A 19,349-nucleotide genomic window follows, 5' to 3' on the forward strand; every position below is an offset into this window, starting at 1 on the left:
CAAAATGCTGGAGGAACTCGGCAGGTCAGGCAGCATCCATGGAGAAGAAGGAACCCAAAAGAATGGACATTTCGGGATGAATCGTCTCGGCCTGAAACGTCAGTTCTTTATTCCTCTCCATAATTCTGCCTGACCTGCTAAGTTCCTACAGCATTTTGTGTGCGTTACTTGAAGGTCAGAGACGTGGATGTGATCAGATGTTAGGCCCGCAGATCAGCAAAGATGGGAGCCGGAGTTGTTGGCGCCTTCTGGGATTGAAATTCCAAGAAAGCAGGAGGAACGAGGGCCAGTGACCTCCTAGGTATGTGAATGGCAAGACTGGGGTTCGAGGCCTTGTGTTCGGTGTGCAGTCATTGGTAAGTCCAGAGGTGGAGGCTTGGATTTCGGGTCCTCATTCATTGTCATTGGAGAATATTGGGTCAATACCAAAGATCAAAGCACAAAGGTCGATCAGAAGTCCAGATCAAAACCTGAAGTCCAGCAATCGTGTCGCAATGGCCAGAGACCAAGTCTGCAAATCTCTGCAAATCCGCTGGGGAAGTTGAAGGCCCAATGTCTGCAAATCCACCTGTGCACTGGAGGCTGGAAATTGAAGATGATGGCCTATCCTGGGATTAGGGTGTGGTGTGTGTACATAGGTGGGTGGGAGGAGGGAGGAACGGGGCTGGTTTTGCTGTTGTTGCTTTGTCACTGGATGTGTGTTTTTTGCTGTGTTGTGTTGTTCTGCCGAGCATTGTGGGCATGCTATGTTGACAGTGTAATGTGTGGTGACACTTGTGGGCTGTCCCCAGCACACCTTCAGGTGTGCTTGTTGTAAGTGCAAACATCACACTTCACAGTGTGTTTCGATTTACACGTGATAAATAAATCTAAATCGGATCTGTAGGTGACTTAATAAGAAGACTGAATATAGAAAGACAAGATCTGCCACAAGGGTTCCAAACTGACAGCGTGCTTAACTTCTGAAGCTGGAATCCACAGTTCCACAGCATTACATCCAGTGACGGCACCGTAGCGCAATGGTTTACACCATCGCTTTACAGCACCAGCGATCACCGATCAGGGTTCAGTTCCTGCCGTGACCTATAAGGAGCTTGTGTGTTGTCTCCGTGGCTGCATGAGTTTCCTCCGGTTGCTGCAGTTTCCCCCCACATTCAGAAGTTGTACAGTTAGGGTATGAGTTGTGGGCAGGCTGTGTTGGCACCAGAAGCATGGTGACACTTGAGGGCTGCCCTCAGCAAATCCTTGCTGATATGACTTGACTCGAATGACGCATCTCACTGAAGGTTTCGATGTACAACTGGCAAATAAAGCTGATCTCTCTCGTCATCTCTCAGAACTGACGTCTCATAAGGAGGGACCACTGTTTAACAAGACATTGTCAACACTCACTTCTGTTATCAATTACACTTTCAAAGTTCAAGATCCAAGTTTATTTATCGCATGTGCATCAGAACAGTGAAATGTATTGTTTGTGTCAACAACCAATGCACCCAAGGGTGTGCTGGGGGCAGCCCGTAAATGTCGCCACGCATTCTGGCACCAACATATCAGGTCCACAATTCTCAGGAAAACAACATCGGACACAACACAACAAGCAACAACACCGCAACAAAAACAAGCCCTATTCCTTCCTCTCACCCACACACATACACAGTCCCTTAATCCCAGGACGGACCTCCAGCCTCCAGAGGATATGGACTCAAGCCAGCAGACACCAGGTTTCAAGCTCCCCAGAGGACTCACAGAGATTCGTGGACTCGACTCCAGCCAATGGGTCTCGACCTCTGGATTCCCAATTCAGCCTTTAGGCTTCGATCCTTGGCATTGATCTCAGAACACATTGATCACTGAACTACAAACTCTCCGATGATGGAACCGCAAACACTAGGCTTCAAGCTTCAGACTGACCGACTTGCGAACCCAGCAGGTCGTTGGAACTCCTCCTGCCTGCACGTTGGCCTTGGGCCAGAGGGGCATCCCTCATCCGTGCTCTGCCGGTCCGACATTTGGCATCCATCCATGGATATCCCATATCCACTTTGCTGGTCTTCAAATATGGAGTAGAGACTTAGACTCCAGCCTGATCTCTAATTCGCCCCCATCCCTGTTCCTAAACCCTAACCTGATTCCTCACTTCCTTCTCTATCCCCAAAACATCCTAACGAACCTAAAAAACAATTAATTTAAAAAAACTAAATCTGAGCCACGACTCAGCAGAGATGTTTATCAATATTTATCAGTGACGAAGGCTTTTATTTTCCTCTCACTGACATCCCAGGATCCTATTGGCCTTCTAACTACGAGATAAAATCAGGAATCAACAACCTCACCTTCAATCTTCATGGTGTAATCTCAGTATTTCATGATGGATTCTTTGCAGCTCATGGCAACAAACACTTTCCAACACAATATTTATCTCAAAAGCAGAGAAGGCAAACATTAAATCTCTTATCAAGCAAAGAAAGTGTCACTGGCTTGGGAAGACGCAAGGGTGAACACTGGTCATCTCCTTGAGGATGTATTATACACTCAGAGGCCACTTTATGACGTACGTTCTGTACCTCATAAAGTGGCCACTGACCGTACGTTTATGGTCTTCTGCTGCTGTAGCCCATCAACTTCAAGGTTCAATGTGTTGTGCATCCTGAGATACTCTTCTGCACACCGCTGTTGTAGCACATGGTTATTTGAATTACTGTTACCTTCCTGTCAGATTGAACCAGTCTGGCCATTCTCCTCTGATCTCTCTCATTAACAAGGCATTTTCACCCACAGAGCTGCCACTGACTGGATGTATTTTGCTTCTCGCACCATTCTCTGTAAAGAAGTTGGAAATTAGATATTCATGCCATCAGGTTGGAGGCTGTCCAGATGGAATATGAGGTGTTGCTCCTCCAACCTGCGAGTGGCCTCAATACGTCATTCATGTTAGAATGGGAATAGGAAGTCGAATTGAAGTAAGTAGCCAGTAGGAGATTTTGCCTTATGCAGCGAACAGAGTGAAGCTGTTCCCCAATCCACATCGGTCCCACTAAGGTGTCCTCTTTCTTCAAAGAATTGATTGTATCCAGTGCTCCCAGTGCGGCTTCCTCTACGTCAGTAAGACCCAACACAGATTGGGGGACCACTTTGTGGAACATCTTCGCTCCGACTGCCGCAAAAGGCAAGATCTCCTGGTGTCATTAATATTGTCAGATGGTTTTCAGTAAGCTGAGAGGGCTAGTGAAAGTACTGCTGCCTATATAAGAGAGAATTTTTCCACCATTGAAATTGCGAGGTGGTGTGGAGAATAGTTTCTCCCATATTAATAGACAGTAGATGTTCAGTCTACCCACTGGTGATTGAGTAAACTCTAGGGCAAATGAAACATAATTTTAAAAAATTCTGAAGACTTATTCTCAGTCTGCTACCTCAAGGGGCTCACAAGCAGAGCTATAGTTGATGAATTTGAAATGCTAATAACAAAATGATATTAAAGTTCAAACTTCAAATTTCAAAGTAAATTTATTTTCAAAGTATGTACATATATGTCACTATCTACTACCTTTAGATTTATTTTCTTGCAGGCATTCACAGTAGAACAAAGAAGCACAATAGAATCAATGAAAAACTACACACAAAGACTGACAAACAACTAATGTCCAAAAGAAGACAAATTGTGCAAATACAAAATAAATACATAAATTGGTAAATAAATATCTGATTGGATAATGAATTAATAAATACTGAGAAAATGAGTTGTGGAGTCTTTGGGAAAGTGAGTTCATGGGTTGTGTACAGTGTGTTAAGGTGAATGAAGTTACCCACATTGATTCAGGAGCCTGATGGTTGAAGGATAATAACCGTTCCTGAACATTAATAGCAGTTCTCATGCTTGTTATAAATAACTACCAATGCAAAAAGGATACCATTTCTCTGAGAGGGGTAGGTCTTATGAATACACCTTATCATAGCAGAGAGAAATTGGCAATGTTTGCAGACGTTCATTAATCAAATGAAAATTTTGATTATACCTGGACCTTAGCCCAACTGGGTGTTCTCAACCCATCCCTGTAAGTGCAACATGATCTGAAATCCACAATATAGCATTACAGTGGGACTGAATCACTATTATATTTGAAAGTATACTTGATTCTAGCTGTCCTCAAACTCCTGGAGACAATGAAGGGTTCTCCACTTGAATCAATTACAATTCGATTAAAATTACAACCCAATCCGCAAACTACCTTTTCCAAACACTCCCTTCTGGAAAGCGCTATAGGGCTATTAAAACAAAAACTTCACACAAACTGTCAGATCAACAGAACAGGTCACTGATTGCAGTCTGCATGTGTGTGTGTGAGAGAGAGTGGGTGTGTGTGTGTGTGTATGTGTGCGTGTGTGAGAGAGAGAGTGTGTGTGTGTGAAGGAGGGAAGAGACTTGTGTTACGTTTGTTGCTTGTTGTGTTCTGTGCTGTTCTGCTAAACATTGTGGGCATGCAATGTTGGGTCAAAAATGTGTGGTGACACTTGTGGGCTGCCGCCAATGCATTCTTAGACAGTGTTGGCTGCTAATGCAAATGATGCATTTCACTGTATGTTTCCATATACATCGAATCTCAACCTGATATTCAGTGTCTAATAGGCTTTAAAATACCCCTGTCATATTTACCTCTACGATCACACATGGAAGCACGTTCCAGGCATCCGCCTCTCCTTAAAACTTGCCCTGCACATCCTCCTTAAACTTTTCCCATCTCACCTTAAATGCATAGTCATAGTCATAGTCATACTTTATTGATCCCGAGGGAAATTGGTTTTCGTTACAGTTGCACCATAAATAATTAAATAGTAATATGTAAATTATGCCAGGAAATAAGTCCAGGAGTAGCCTATTGGCTCAGGGTGTCTGACCCTCCAAGGGAGGAGTTGTAAAGTTTGATGGCCACAGGCAGGAATGACTTCCTATGACGCTCTGTGCTGCATCTCGGTGGAATGAGTCTCTGGCTGAATGTACTCCTGTGCCCAACCAGTACATTATGTAGTGGATGGGAGACATCGTCCAAGATGGCATGCAACTTGGACAGCATCCTCTTTTCAGACACCACCATCAGAGAGCCCAGTTCCATCCCCACAACATCACTGGCCTTACGAATGAGTTTGTTGATTCTGTTGGTGTCTGCTACCCTCCGCCTGCTGCCCCAGCACACAACAGCAAACATGATAGCACTGGCCACCACACACTCGTAGAACATCCTCAGCATCGTCCGACAGATGTTACAGGACCTCAGTCTCCTCAGGAAATAGAGACGGCTCTGACCCTTCTTGTAGACAGCCTCAGTGTTCCTTGACCAGTCCAGATTATTGTCAATTCGTATCCCCAGGTATTTGTAATCCTCCACCATGTCCACACTGACCCCCTTGATGGAAACAGGGGTCACCGGTACCTTAGCTCTCCTCAGGTCTACCACCAGCTCCTTAGTCTTTTTCACATTACGCTGCAGATAATTCTGCTCACACCATGTGACAAAGTTTCCTACCGTAGTCCTGTACTCCGTCTCATCTTCCTTGCTGATGCATCCAACTATGGCAGAGTCATCCGAAAACTTCTGAAGATGACAAGACTCTGTGCAGTAGTTGAAGTCCGAGGTGTAAATGGTGAAGAGAAAGGGAGACAAGACAGTCCCCTGTGGAGCCCCAGTGCTGCTGATCACTCTGTCGGACACACAGTGTTGCAAGCACACGTACTGTGGTCTGCCAGTCAGGTAATCAAGAATCCATGACACCAGGAAAGCATCCACCTGCATCGCTGTCAGCTTCTTCCCCAGCGGGGCAGGGCGGATGGTGTTGAACGCATTGGAGAAGTCAAAAAACATGACCCTCACAATGCTCACTGGCTTGTCCAGGTGGGAGTAGACATGGTTCAGCAGGTAGACGATGGCATCCTCAACTCCTAGTCGGGGCTGGTAGGCAAACTGGAGGGGATCTAAGTGTGGCCTAACCATAGGCCGGAGCAGCTCCAGAACAAGTCTCTCCAGGGTGTTCATGATGTGGGAGGTCAATGCCACCGGTCTGTAGTCATTGAGGCCGCTGTGGCGCAGCGTCTTCGGCACAGGGACGAGGCAGGACATCTTCCATAGCACAGGAACCCTCCGGAGCCTCGGCTCAGGTTGAAGACATGGTGAAGTACTCCACATAGCTGAGAGGCACAGGCTTTGAGCACCTTGGTACTGACACCATCCAGTCCTGCAGCCTTTCTTGGGTTGAGACGTTTCAGCTGTCATCTCACCTGTTCAGCTGTGAAGCCCACCATGGTGGTTTCATGTGGGGAAGGGGTAAAGTCATGAGAGCAGGATGGGGCACTGTGAGGAGGGGTAGGAGGGGAGAGTGGAATATGTGTTGGTTGGGGACCGACAACAGATGACTCATACCCTCTAGTATTAGCTATTTTGACCCTGGGAAAAAGATCCCAGCTATCTGGTAGCTGGTAGAGAAGTTTGGATAGCAGGGATATGAAGCAGCATGGTCCTGGTGCAGCTCGATGGGAGTAGGCAGTTTCAATAGTTTCAGCATGGACTAGATGGTCTGAAGGGCCTTTTTCTGTGCCGAACTTTCTATGAGTCTTCTCTCATCCTCTCATAATCTTAAAATCTTCTATTTGGTCTCCCTTCAGCTTCTACCGCTCCAGAACAAATAACCCAAATTTGTTCAATCTTTCCTTAAAATATATGCCCTCCCCTTCAAGCAACGGTTATCTGAAATACTACAAAATCATTAACTGTAAAAACACGCTGGACCTGCTAAACTCAATTTGTAACCATGAATTCCATTTTATAAACAAGCTGTTTGAAAACTGTGCCAGAATCCTAATGCAAACACCTTTTATATTTTTCCCAGGTCACAATAGCTGATTCTTGAAATAATTAATAACAAAAAATAGGTGAGGCGATTTGGCCACAGAAATGGTTTGTGTGGCATTAGCCATGTGAATAAAAGTGACAAATGGAGACAAATGGCCCAAAACTTAGGTGGCTGGCTGTGTGATGTATTTCAATCAGAATACAAGCTAGAATTGTATAATCCAGCCTTCAAGCAAACAGAATACCTACATTCAGTGGCCACTTTATTAGGTACACCTCTACAGCTGCTCGTTAATACAAATATCTAATCAGCCAATCGTGTGGCAGCAACTCAATGCATAAAAATATACAGACAGGGTCAAGAGGTTCAGTCGTTGTTCAGACCAAACTTAAGAATGGATCTATGTGGCTTTGACCATGGAATAATTGTGCCAGACAGGGTGGTTTGAGTATTTTACAATGTCCTCAGGAGAATTTACTTTTCCAAGGACTTTGTTATCCAGGTCTTGCTGGACATATGTAATACGGCACTGATGAAAGGCGACAAACCAGAACAGTGTCCACTCTCAAACATTATCCCAGTCCCCAAGTCTGGATCCCTCACAAAGACAGATAACTACTGCAGTATCAGCTTGACCTGCATTTTACAAAGCTATACAATCGGATGAGCTTGAACAGGATTCGCACCGCCATTGACCCTAAGCTAAGATTCAATCAGAATGGTTTTCGGCAGAAGCACACAACAGTAATGCAAACACTTGCTCTCTGTAGGATCATTGAGGAAGTCAAGAAGAACAATCTACCAGCCGTGCTTACTTTCATCGATTTTCACAAAGCTTTTGACTCCATTCACCGAGGTAAATTGCTGAAGATCCTGAAATCTTACGGAGTGCCAGACCGTCTGCTGAGAGCAATAGAGTCCAGCTATACCAAAACCATGGCGAAAGTTGTATCACCAGATGAAGAAACAGCAGTGTTCGAGCTCCTAGCTGGTGTGCTGCAAGGAGACACTCTGGCACCCTACACCTTTATAATTGTCCTTGATTACGCTCTGCATCAAGCTACCAAAGATCATGACAAGCTTGGTTTTACCACAAAACCATGGCGAACCAAAAGGGTCAGACCAGTTACGCTCACAGATCTCAATTTTGCAGATGACATAGTCCTGTTCTCTGACCAGATGGAGGAAGCACAGCAGCTACTGACAAAAGTGGAAATTGAGTGCAATAAAGTTGGACTTCACCTAAATGCTAAAAAGGCAGAGTACATGGCATTTAACTGCAACGATGGTACTCTCAAGACTGTAAAGAATGATACCATTAAGAAAGTCTTTGACTACAAGTACCTCGGGTCAAGAATGATGAGTTCGGAGAAGGACATAAAGATACGGAAGGTGCTGGTGTGGAGGGCTATGAACGACATGAAGGAAATCTGGAGGTCGAACCTGACCAGGGGGCTTAAAAAGAGGATTTTCATAGCAGTCATAGAGTCCATCCTCACGTACGGATGCGAAGCGTGGACACTCACCAAGACTACGCGAAAGTCTCCAGATGGTTGTTATACACGAATGCTTCGGATGGCTCTTGACGTGAATTGGCAACAGCACATGACGAACGTCGAGCTCTATAACAACCTACCGATGCTCACCACTAAAATCAAGGCGAGAAGACTGCAACTAACATGGTACTGTCTATGCCACCCTGAGCTACCTGCCAGCCTAGTCATCATATGGGAGCCCAAGCACGGGAGGATGAACCCTGGGCGCCCTCCCAAGACTATGGTCAACACGCTCCTAGAAGACAGCGGTGTGGCTAATGTAGATGAACTGAACACACTGATGAGGGAGAGGGAGAAGTGGAGAGTCCGTCATCGTGCCCGACGCCGGCCCCCTAGGCCTGAGTTGAAGTAGTAGTAGTAAGGACATTGTGCTGTACGCCCACACACTACTTTTAACACTTGCCATGCTGCAGCTTCCACACTTCCTCCTTTTGTCCTGTAAGGGACAGCACTAGGGTTACACTATGGTTCAATAGCACAAAGTGTCTGAAACTCTTCCACATCTGTCCACAATGGTGTGATATATTGCCAAGAGAGAGACTGCTAGTTCCGCTTCTCAATTGCTTTCACACCTTTGTTTCCATGCCGTGATTATAGCCCACCAAAGAGCTCTGGTTCGTTTGTCACACACTTCCCTGAGACTTTGCATTTTCCTTTCGCAAAAAAAATAGCAGGGTAGTGTTCATGGGTTGGTTCGTTGCCCATTCAGAAATGATGGTGGAAGGGAAGAAGCTGTTCCTAAAATGTCGAGCATGTGTCTTCAGGTTCCTGTACTTCCACTCTGATGGTAGCAATGAGTGGTGGATGCCACTTTCTGAGGCATTACCCTTTGAAGAGGTCCTCAAATCAGTGGAGGCTTGTTCCCATGATGGAGCTGGCTGTGTCTACAACCCTCTGTAACTTCTTCCGGTCCTGTGCAGTGGCCCCTCCACACCAGGTGAAGGAGTAACCAGTCTGCACCCATGAACCTGCGTCATCCCACAAAAATAAGACACACATTGTTCAGTGAGTTGTTGCCAATCAAGATTTATTCATCCATTTTAGTCACCCCCAGGGCATCGCAGTAGTGTAGCGGTTGGTGCCAATGCTTTACAGTGTGCCAGCTGTAAGATCAGCGTTTGATTCCCTCCACTGTCTGCAAGAAGTTAGTATGTTCTCCCTGTGACCTCGTGGGTCCCTCCCACATTCAAAGGATGTACGGTTAGGTTAGTGAGTTGTGGGCATGCTATGCTGGCACCAGAGGGGTAGTGACATTCGCGGGCTGCCCAGCACAATCCTCGCTGATTAGATTTGACCCAAAAGACACATTTCACTCAATGTTTCAATTCAATGTACCTGTAACAAATAAAGCTAATGGTTTATCTCTAATCCAAAGTTACCACTTTTAAAGAGAGCATTATTTAACTATATATTCTTATCAAAGTGGAATCTGAATTTGGCAAAAATCCAGAATTTCTGTACTTAGTTCAGTTTGTAAGCAATTTTAAAGATAATTCCAGCAGGTTCTTCAATTATATTAACAGTAAAATAGGTTTCAACAGGTACATTTAATGTCAGGGAAATATATACAATATACATCCTGAAATTCTTTTTCTTCACAAACATCCACGGAAACAAATAATGAATGACAGTTAAATGTTAGAACCCCAAAGACTCTCCCACACATAAGCAGCAGCAAAGCAACGACCCCCCCCACCAGCAAAAAAGCATCAGCGCCCCCCCCACTGAGCACTGACATGTACAGCAAAGCATCAATAAAGACAGACTTGCAGTACCCCAAAGACTACTTATTCACCCAGTATTTGACATACCACAGGCTCTCTCTCTTCCTAATAAGGGAAAAAGAGATGTCTCCGTTTCACAGCGAGTGGGGAGACATAACAAACAACTCGCTGATTTATGATGTTAAAAGTCTGTTGTGTTTTTCCGATCTCTGCGCCCAAAGAGCTCAGGTCTCAGGACACACAGCGCACGGCAGCTAACCCGCTACTCCCGATGTTCCGTATTGTCCCACGATGCCTGAGTCAGGGGCACCAGCCTAGAATCAGCCCTTCTCCAGAGCCACAAAATCCCAGCACCCTGAAGGCATGTTAGTCTTCCAGGCCGCATCCTTGGGGTATCAAAAAGCATCCGGTCGTGAGGCCCTGAGAGCGGGTCCCATTCCTGCAAAGAACCGAAGTCAGAGTGTAACTCCAGGTCAGGGTCTTCAAAAGAACCCTGAAAGAGAAAAATAAAAATATCAAAGATAGAAATAGAGCTGTTTCGAAGATGCAGGCAAAGGAGTCGCCGTTTGGTGCCATCAGCACTTCGCTAGGGTGACGAGAGAGTGGTTTGGTCCTCACAAAGAGCACCTAAGTGTGTAGCCACAGGATGTGGCTGAGATTTTTAATGTCTTTTTCTCCTCAATGCTTACTACGGAGAATGTCACGGATGCCAAAGAAATGAGGTAATACATGGTGAAGTCTTGGACCACATGCATATTACGTAAGAAATCACGGATGCCTTTGAAGAGATATTTGTGTATTCATTAGCCTCTGGTGAAGTTCCAGAAGACTGGAGGGTTCTTTGGAGACTGTAGGCTCCATTGTTCAAGAAGGGTAGCAAGGACAGGCCAGTGAGCCTGACTTCAGTTGGAGGGAAGTTACTGGAGGGGATTCTGAGGGACTGATCTACCATCACTTGGATAGTGACAGGTGTAATTGTTTGTCCTTTGCATCTTTTGAGTGATCACAAGACACTGCTGCATATTGAGAACATCAGGTGCTGTAGCTCTGGCCCACTTGTGAGTTGCTCTATGGTCGTGGAGCTGGACTTGTTGCGTAACCTGTCATCAGTGGCTTCAGCCACCTGAGAAAAAAGTGCCAGAGGTGGTGCACGGTCCAGCAAACAATGCAAATGATTGTCTAGGACATTTTTCTTGTGATCTTGGACATAGTTAATGTAGAATACTGCAAGACCAGTTGACTAGTTCGTTAGCAAAGCCAACAGCACGGGAGCTTTGTAGGCTCAGTTGTTGTGTGGACCAGGCCCTTAAGACTCAGGGTTGTCTCTTGCAGCTGCTCAGGAAAGGAGAGGCCAGAGCTGGTGTGGGTGAGAGCTGGGTTGGAGGCTGGCCCCTACATTGGTGCTGCCCTCCAGTGTTTGCTCAGTGGAAGATGAGTTGGATTGCATTCGTCTATGTCTGCATTCAGGCACTATGAGGGCTGCTGCATCATTAATCCACAGGCCATATTCGTAATAGTATGTTTTTCTGCTATTCTAACTAAATGTGCTCTGTGTGAATGTGCCATGTTTTGCTGTGAAGGAACGCTGTTTCATTTGGCTTCATTCGTGTGTTGAACAACAGTTAAATGTGAACTTGATATTGTCAACCTGGAGAGGTGACAGAGGAGATTTCTGACGATGCTTCCTGGACTAGAGGGTCTGCTCTCTAGAAAGAGCTTACCCACTCAGAAGTTTTGTACTTGTAGCATAGGAGAATGAGGAGTGACCTCACAGAAGATTATAAAATCATGAGGGGTATGGATAAGGTGGACAGTCATACATTCCCCAGGTTGGTGAGTCCAAGCAACACACTTGTTGATACAGGGTCTCTGGCCAAAAAGTCAACTGTTTATTCCTCTCCATAGGTGCTGCCTGACCTGCTGAGTTCCTCCGGCACTTTGTGCAGCATCTGCAGGATCTTTTGTGTAGAGATTTAAAGGTGATGTGAGAAATAACGTCTTTACTCAGAGGGTAATGAGGACATAGAATGAGCTGCCAGAGGAAGTGGTCGAGGCGGCTGCAATTGCAAGATAGAAGAGACATTTAGTTAGGTAAGTGGTGGGGTGGGGCTTGGAGGGTTGTGCATCAAAGGCAAACAGCTGGGACTAGCAGGGGGTATGCTGTGGTTGGCATGGAGCAGATGGGCCGAAGAGCCTGTTTCTGTGCTTTATTACTCAATGACTCTGAGTAGTCACATGAAAGTCATTCGGTCAAAATGACAAAAAATGCCTATAATTGAATTTAACAAATCCCATGGTCGCAAAACCAAATGTAATACCTAGTTAAGAACATATTTTATTGTATTCCTACTGCTATGCTGTTAGGTATTTTATTTTCTGCAGCTTCTCTGTAAAACGCAGTGTGTCCTGTTAATTAAGCTTCACAGTCTGGTATTTAGGTTTCTGCTAAGATAATGAGTCGTTTGCTCAGCTTAGGAATGTTGTGTCAGTCAGTTGGGTTAGTCTTGATAACATTCTGTCCAGTGGGATGACACGGAACATTCGGGAGAGCTTGGCGGCATCAGATTTCTAGGAGACAGTGGGTTGACTTGCGATCTTTGTTGGCAGGGGGTTGGAAGGAGAAGGAGGTGCGGAGAAGAGCACAAAGGAAGACGCACGCACAACCCCGTCTGAAGGAGAGACCCTGTTGTAAGAAGTGATTTGTGCAGACGAATGGTGCCAAGGAAGAAGCACTAATACTCCTGAGTTAGTCAGTTCAAATATAACAGTCTTCGAGGGAAGATCAGACTGTGGCTGGTGTCTTTCACACAAAATGTGGGTTCAAAATGTAATTAAGACGATGCACCCGATTACCCAGCAATGAGCTCCAACGTTTATGTGCACATTTAGACTGGTTTAACTGTAATGAGTCCTTTTTCTATTAACAGTTAAAGTCAAATCATCTGTAAATATACTTCCACTTTAATCTTATGTGGTGTGGGGTCTGTGATCTCCTGGTGTGCATTGCGGGCGGGCAAAAATAAAACATGATCGAGTTGTAACCATTCTGTAAATAAACAATGTGTTAGCTTTTGCCCATGCAAGTTTGTCTTGTGTCAAGACCAGATGTAGCATGGTGTCGGAAGTCAGCATGAGGTCCAGACACAGACTATAAATGAATGCCATGGGCTACCGGGAAAGAGATGCTACTTCCGACCTGAGCTCTGCCAAGGAGGCGACATAGCACTTTGTGTTCAGAAGATCACCAAGAGGTTCAGATGCGAGAAGCCTGAGAAATTCTGATATGAATAACCTAAGTTCTCCCACACCTATGCAGTTTACTGGCAATCTAACGGATAACTAGAAATGCTTCAAACAACGATTCAATATATATTTAACGGCGAGTAGAGCTGGAGGTACAGAGGAAAACTGAAAGCATGTAATTGGTGAAGATGGTTTGGACATATACAACAGCTTTCAAATTGATGAGACAGCCTTGACATTGGACACCCGATGACAACATTTGAGGAGTATTTTGTGCCAAGTAAAAATATCAAGTTTGAGAGATATAAGTTCTTCTCCTGTGAACAGAAACAAGATGTTAATTTTTTTTAATATAATTTTTATTGAGTTTTCAAACTTGATTACATGAAATACTAATATCTACCCTCCCTCCTTCCCTTAACCCTTCCCCCCAATATATACCACTACCTAAAAGAAAGAAAAGAAAAGGAAAAAGAAGAAAGAAAGAAAGACTGCCTGGATATTGGAAGGTCTCCACATGCTCCATGGGATTCGAAATAAATTTAATATATTTATTTGTTACTTTCCCCAAAGGACCAACATCTTTACCATCGGAGCACCTAGATATGCCATCCTATCTTTTGAAAATAAGGACGCCAAATATTCAAAAATGTATCATATTTATCTCTTAAATTATAAGTAATTTTTTCAAGTGGAATACAGCTAAAAATTTCATTATTCCAACGATCCATACTTAAATACGAATCCAATTTCCAAATAACTGCTATAGCCTTCTTAGCTACTGCCAATGCAATTTTTATAAATTCTTTCTGGTATTTATCCAATTTAAGTTTTGGTTTTATCCCTTCAATGTCACCTAATAAAAATAATATAGGGTTATGTGGAAGTTGAGTTCCAATAATTTGTTCCAATAAAACTCTTAAATTTATCCAAAAAGGTTGAATTTTGGAACAAGACCAAGTAGAATGTAAAAAAGTACCAATTTCTTGATTACACCAAAAACATTGATCAGATAAGTTTGAATTTAATCTATTTATTTTTTGCAGTGTAATATATAATTGGTGTAAAAAATTATATTGTACTAATCTGAGTCGAACATTTATTGTATTTGTCATACTGTCAAGACGTAGTCTTGACCAATTTGTTTCATCAATATTAATACTCAAATCCGTTTCCCATTTTTGTCTTGACTTGTGAATTCCTTATTTAAGTGTCTGTTTTTGAATCAGATTATACATAGAAGAAATAAATTTTTTAGTTTTTCCTTTTTGAATTAAAATTTCAATTTCATTAGGTTTCGGCAAAAACATTGTTTGACCCAGTTTGTCTCTTAAATGAGCCCTTAATTGAAGGTAACAAAAGAAAGTGTTATTTGATATTTTATATTTATTCTTTAATTGTTCAAATGACATCAGTATACCTCCTTCATAACAGTCTCCTATAGATCTCATCCCTTTTTGGTACCAATTATATAAAAGTTGATTATCCATTGTAAAAGGAATAAGTCTGTTTTGGATCAAAGGTCTCCTTGCTAATAAAGATTTCTTTATTTCATCATCAACATTTATCTTATTCCATAGATCAATCAAATGTTTTAATATAGGAGATTCTTTCTTTTCCCGTAGCCATTTAGATTCCCATTTATATATAAAATCTTTGGGTATATTTTCTCCTATCTTATCTAATTCTATTCTAATCCATGCCGGTTTTCGTTCGTCAAAGAAAGATGCAATAAATCTAAGTTGATTTGTTTTATAATAATTCTTAAAATTTGGAAGTTGTAACCCTCCTAACTCAAATTTCCATGTCAATTTTTCCAATGATATTCTTGACATCTTACCTTTCCAAAGAAATTTCCTCACACATTTATTTAACTCTTGAAAAATTTCTGCGGCAGTTGTATTGGTAGTGTTTGGAATAAATACTGCAATCTAGGAAATATATTCATTTTTACAGCATTTTCTCTACCCACTAATTGGTAATATCATCCATTTGTCAAGATCTTCTTGAATTTTTTTCGATAGTGGTAAATAATTAAATTTATATAAAAAATTTGTATCATTATCAAGTCTTATACCTAAATACTTTATACCATTTATCGGCCATCTAAATTGGGTTGCTAATCTACATTGACTATAGTCTCCTTTAGTAAGAGGTAAAATTTCACTTTTATCCCAATTTATTTTATACCCTGATACTTTCCCATATTCTTCCAATCTAGAAGGTAGCTTACGTAACGAATGCAGTGGATTTGTTAAATAAATCAAAACATCATCAGCAGATAAAGTAATCTTATATTCCTCCTAATTAACTCTAAAACCCTTAATATCTGAATCAATTCTAATTAGTTCTACTAATGGTTCTATCGCCAATACAAATAAAGCAGGTGGTAATGGACAACCTTGTCTGGTTGACCTTTTTAACTGGAATGGTGTTGAAATTTGACTATTTGTCACTACTTTAGCATTAGGATTAGTGTTTAAGGTTTTAATCTAGTTTATAAAAGGTACTCCAAACCCATATTTTTCTAATACTTTAAATAAAAAATCCCATTCCAATCTATCAAATGCTTTTTCTGCATCCAAGACTACTACCATACTCATTTCCTCCCTTTTCTGTGCCAAATGAATTATACTAAGTAGCCGAGTTACATTATCTGCCAATTGTCTATTTTTAATAAATCCTGTTTGATCCATATGTATTAATTTTGGTAAATATTTAGATAATCTACTAGATAAAATTTTTGCTATTATTTTATAATCCGTGTTCAACAAAGAACTAGGCCTATATGATGCTGGTTTTAAAGGATCTCAATCTTTTTTTGGCAATACTATTACAATTGCTGTCGAGAAAGATACTGGAAGTTTATGTGTTTTTTCCGCTTGACACATTAACTCCATAAAAGGAGAAATTAATAAATCTTTAAACTTTTTATAAAATTCAGGCGGAAAACCATCCTCTCCTGGAGATTTATTACTTTGAAGTGATCCTAAAGCTTCTTCAACCTCCTTTAATGTAAAAGGCATATCTAATCCCTTCTGTTCTTCCGAATTCAATTTTGGAAGAGTTATTTGTGATAAAAATCTTTCTATCTCATTAACATTGTTTTGTGATTCCGATTGATATAATTCAGAGTAGAAACTTCTGAAGGCTTCATTAATTTCTAAAGGTTTATAAATAATTTTATTTGCACTTATTCTAATTGCATTTATCATTCTGGCAGCCTGTTCTGTTTTCAACTGCCAAGCAAGAATTTTGTGTGATCTCCCCTAACTCGTAATACCTTTGCTTAGTTCTCATGATTGCTTTTTCCGTTCGATATGATTGAAGCGTATTATATTGTAACTTCTTATTGACTAGTTGTCTTCATTTTTCTTCTATCATATGTCTTTGAGATTCTTTTTCTAATTTTGTAATCTCTTTTTCCAATTGATCTAGTTCTACCATATATTCCTTCTTAATTTTAGACGTATAACTTATTATCTGACCCCTCAAATATGCTTTCATCGCATCCCATAAATCAAATTTATCATCAACTGAGAGTTTGAATGCAAAAAAAAATTGGATCTGTTTTTTCATAAAATCACAAAAATCTTGACGTTTTAATAATATTGAATTAAATCTCCATCTATAAGTCGTTTCTTCTTTATCTGTCATTAATAAAGGAGAGTGATCTGACAATATTCTCGCTTTATATTCCATATTTATCACTCTATCTTGAATATTCATTGATAATAGAAAAAAATCTATCCTTGAGTAAGTTTTATGTCTGTTAGAATAGAATGAATAGTCTCTTTCTTTGGGGTTAATTCTTCTCCATATATCAATCAAATTTAAATCTTTCATCAATGATAAAGTTAGTTTTACTACTTTCAATTCTGTAACAGCCTTAGTTGATCTGTCTAAGACTGGGTCGAGGCAAAAGTTAAAGTCTCCACCTATTAATATTTTATCATGTGCATCAGCCAAATTCAAAAAAGCTTCTTGTATAAATTTTGCATCATATTCATTTGGTGTATAAATATTCATGAGGGTCCATAATTCGGAAAAAAGTTGGCAGTGTATAATCACGTATCTCCCCGCAGAATCAGTTATTACATTTTGTATTCTAATTGGTAATGTTTTATTGATCAAAATTGCTACTCCCCTTGCTTTTGAATTAAATGAAGCTGCAACAACACTTCCCACCCAGTCCCTCTTTAATTTCTGATGTCCTGTTTCTGTTAAGTGTGTTTCCTGCAAGAAGGCTATATCTACCTTCATTTTCTTAATGTGTGTTAAAATTCTTTTTCTTTTCACCGATCCGTTAAGCCCATTAACATTAAAACTCAAAAAATTCAATAAGTTAGTCATTATTCTTAACAAAACTACTCCAATCTAAAACATTACTTAACATCTCAACTCTCATAGTTCCTTGGGGAATCTCTTTAAACTTCACCATGTTGCTATGTGTTTCCCCGCCCCCCCCCCCCCGCCAATCATCCAGGCAAAAAGAAAGAAATAAAAGATAGATATAATATAAAAAGAAGAATAACAAAATACCCCCCTACTAATGTTGTAAGTGAAAAAAACCACAACATTACACCCGTCCATTTTGCGGGTCATGGCTGTTGCCACAATTGCACACACGAATCCCGTAGCGATTAGTCAGTATTTCTTCCAGATCCCCCATAACAAAAAAAATTATATATATAAAAAAAATTTAATGTCACTATTCCCAACTAATATTCCTCAAACTTTTACATATCTTTCCCTCTATCATATAGTTAATAATATATTTTTATATTCTTCCACCTTTAAAAATCCACCAAGTCTATTCCCTGTCCCAGCCTTCTTCTTTAATCCATCTCGCTCCCCTAGATTTCTTCTTCTGTCTGGTGAATATTCAAAGATTCTCGCACAGACTCCTCCGCTTTCCGGTCGCCATCAAAAAATCTTTTTTCTCCATGAGCCAAAAAAATCTTCAAGGTTGCAGGATAGAGCAGTATAAATTGATAACCATGATACCATAGGACTTTTTTCACTGGGTTGAATTTCTTCCTTCTCTTCAAAAGTTCATAGCTTGTGTCAAGATAGAAAAAAATTTTGTTCCCTTCTATCATCAATGGCCCTTTTCTACTCTTGGCAGCTTGGGCAGCCGCCTGTAGAATCCCTTCTTTGTCTTGAAATCTTAAACATTTTATTAAAATTGATCGCGGACTTTGGTCACGTTGTGGTTTTGGTCTTAGAGCTCTATGTGCCCGTTCAATTTCAATTGACCAATCTCCCTCTTCCATTTGCAAATTTTCCGGTATCCATCTTTGAAAAAATTCTATTGGATTATCTCCCTCTGTACCTTCTTTAAGACCAACAATCTTAATATTATTTCTCCTACTAAAATTTTCCAGCACATCCACTTTTTCCAACGACCGATCTCTTTCTGTTTTCCAGGCAGGAATATCATTTTCTGTTTTTTGCACTCTATCATTGATATTCTCCATTGTTCTTTCCAACTTTGGAAGTTTCTTATCCATTTTCTCCTGTCTTTTCATAGCTTTATCATACTTAATCTTCATGTTTTTATCCTCTATTTTTATTCTTTTTAATTCAAGCATTATTTGCACTAAAGTCTCTCTTATGTCTCCACGATATCATTTACTTTTAATCTCTTCTTGTTCTTCTTCCTCTCCTTCTTCATCTGTATTCTCCAGGGAATCCAATTCTGACTCCAGGTCACTTTCACTTTCAGTGGCAGTCGGTTCCTGTAGTTCGACGTACCGATTTGCATATGCCTACTTCTTTACGCATGCGCAATTCCCGCTTCTTCTTCCCAGGGACCGCTGCCGCCGCGATTGCTCCCTGTTCTTCAATGCCAGAGATAAAATGTGTCTCCTCCAATGGAGATCCAACCTGAGCCCAAGGTTCCATCGCTGTAGTAGGCCTTTTTTTCTTCCCATCTCGCAGTCTTCTTCTGTTGCTGTTTACGAGGCATATCGTAAAATAG

This window comes from Mobula birostris, chromosome 1, assembly GCF_030028105.1.
Source record: "Mobula birostris isolate sMobBir1 chromosome 1, sMobBir1.hap1, whole genome shotgun sequence".
Taxonomy (NCBI): domain Eukaryota; kingdom Metazoa; phylum Chordata; class Chondrichthyes; order Myliobatiformes; family Myliobatidae; genus Mobula; species Mobula birostris.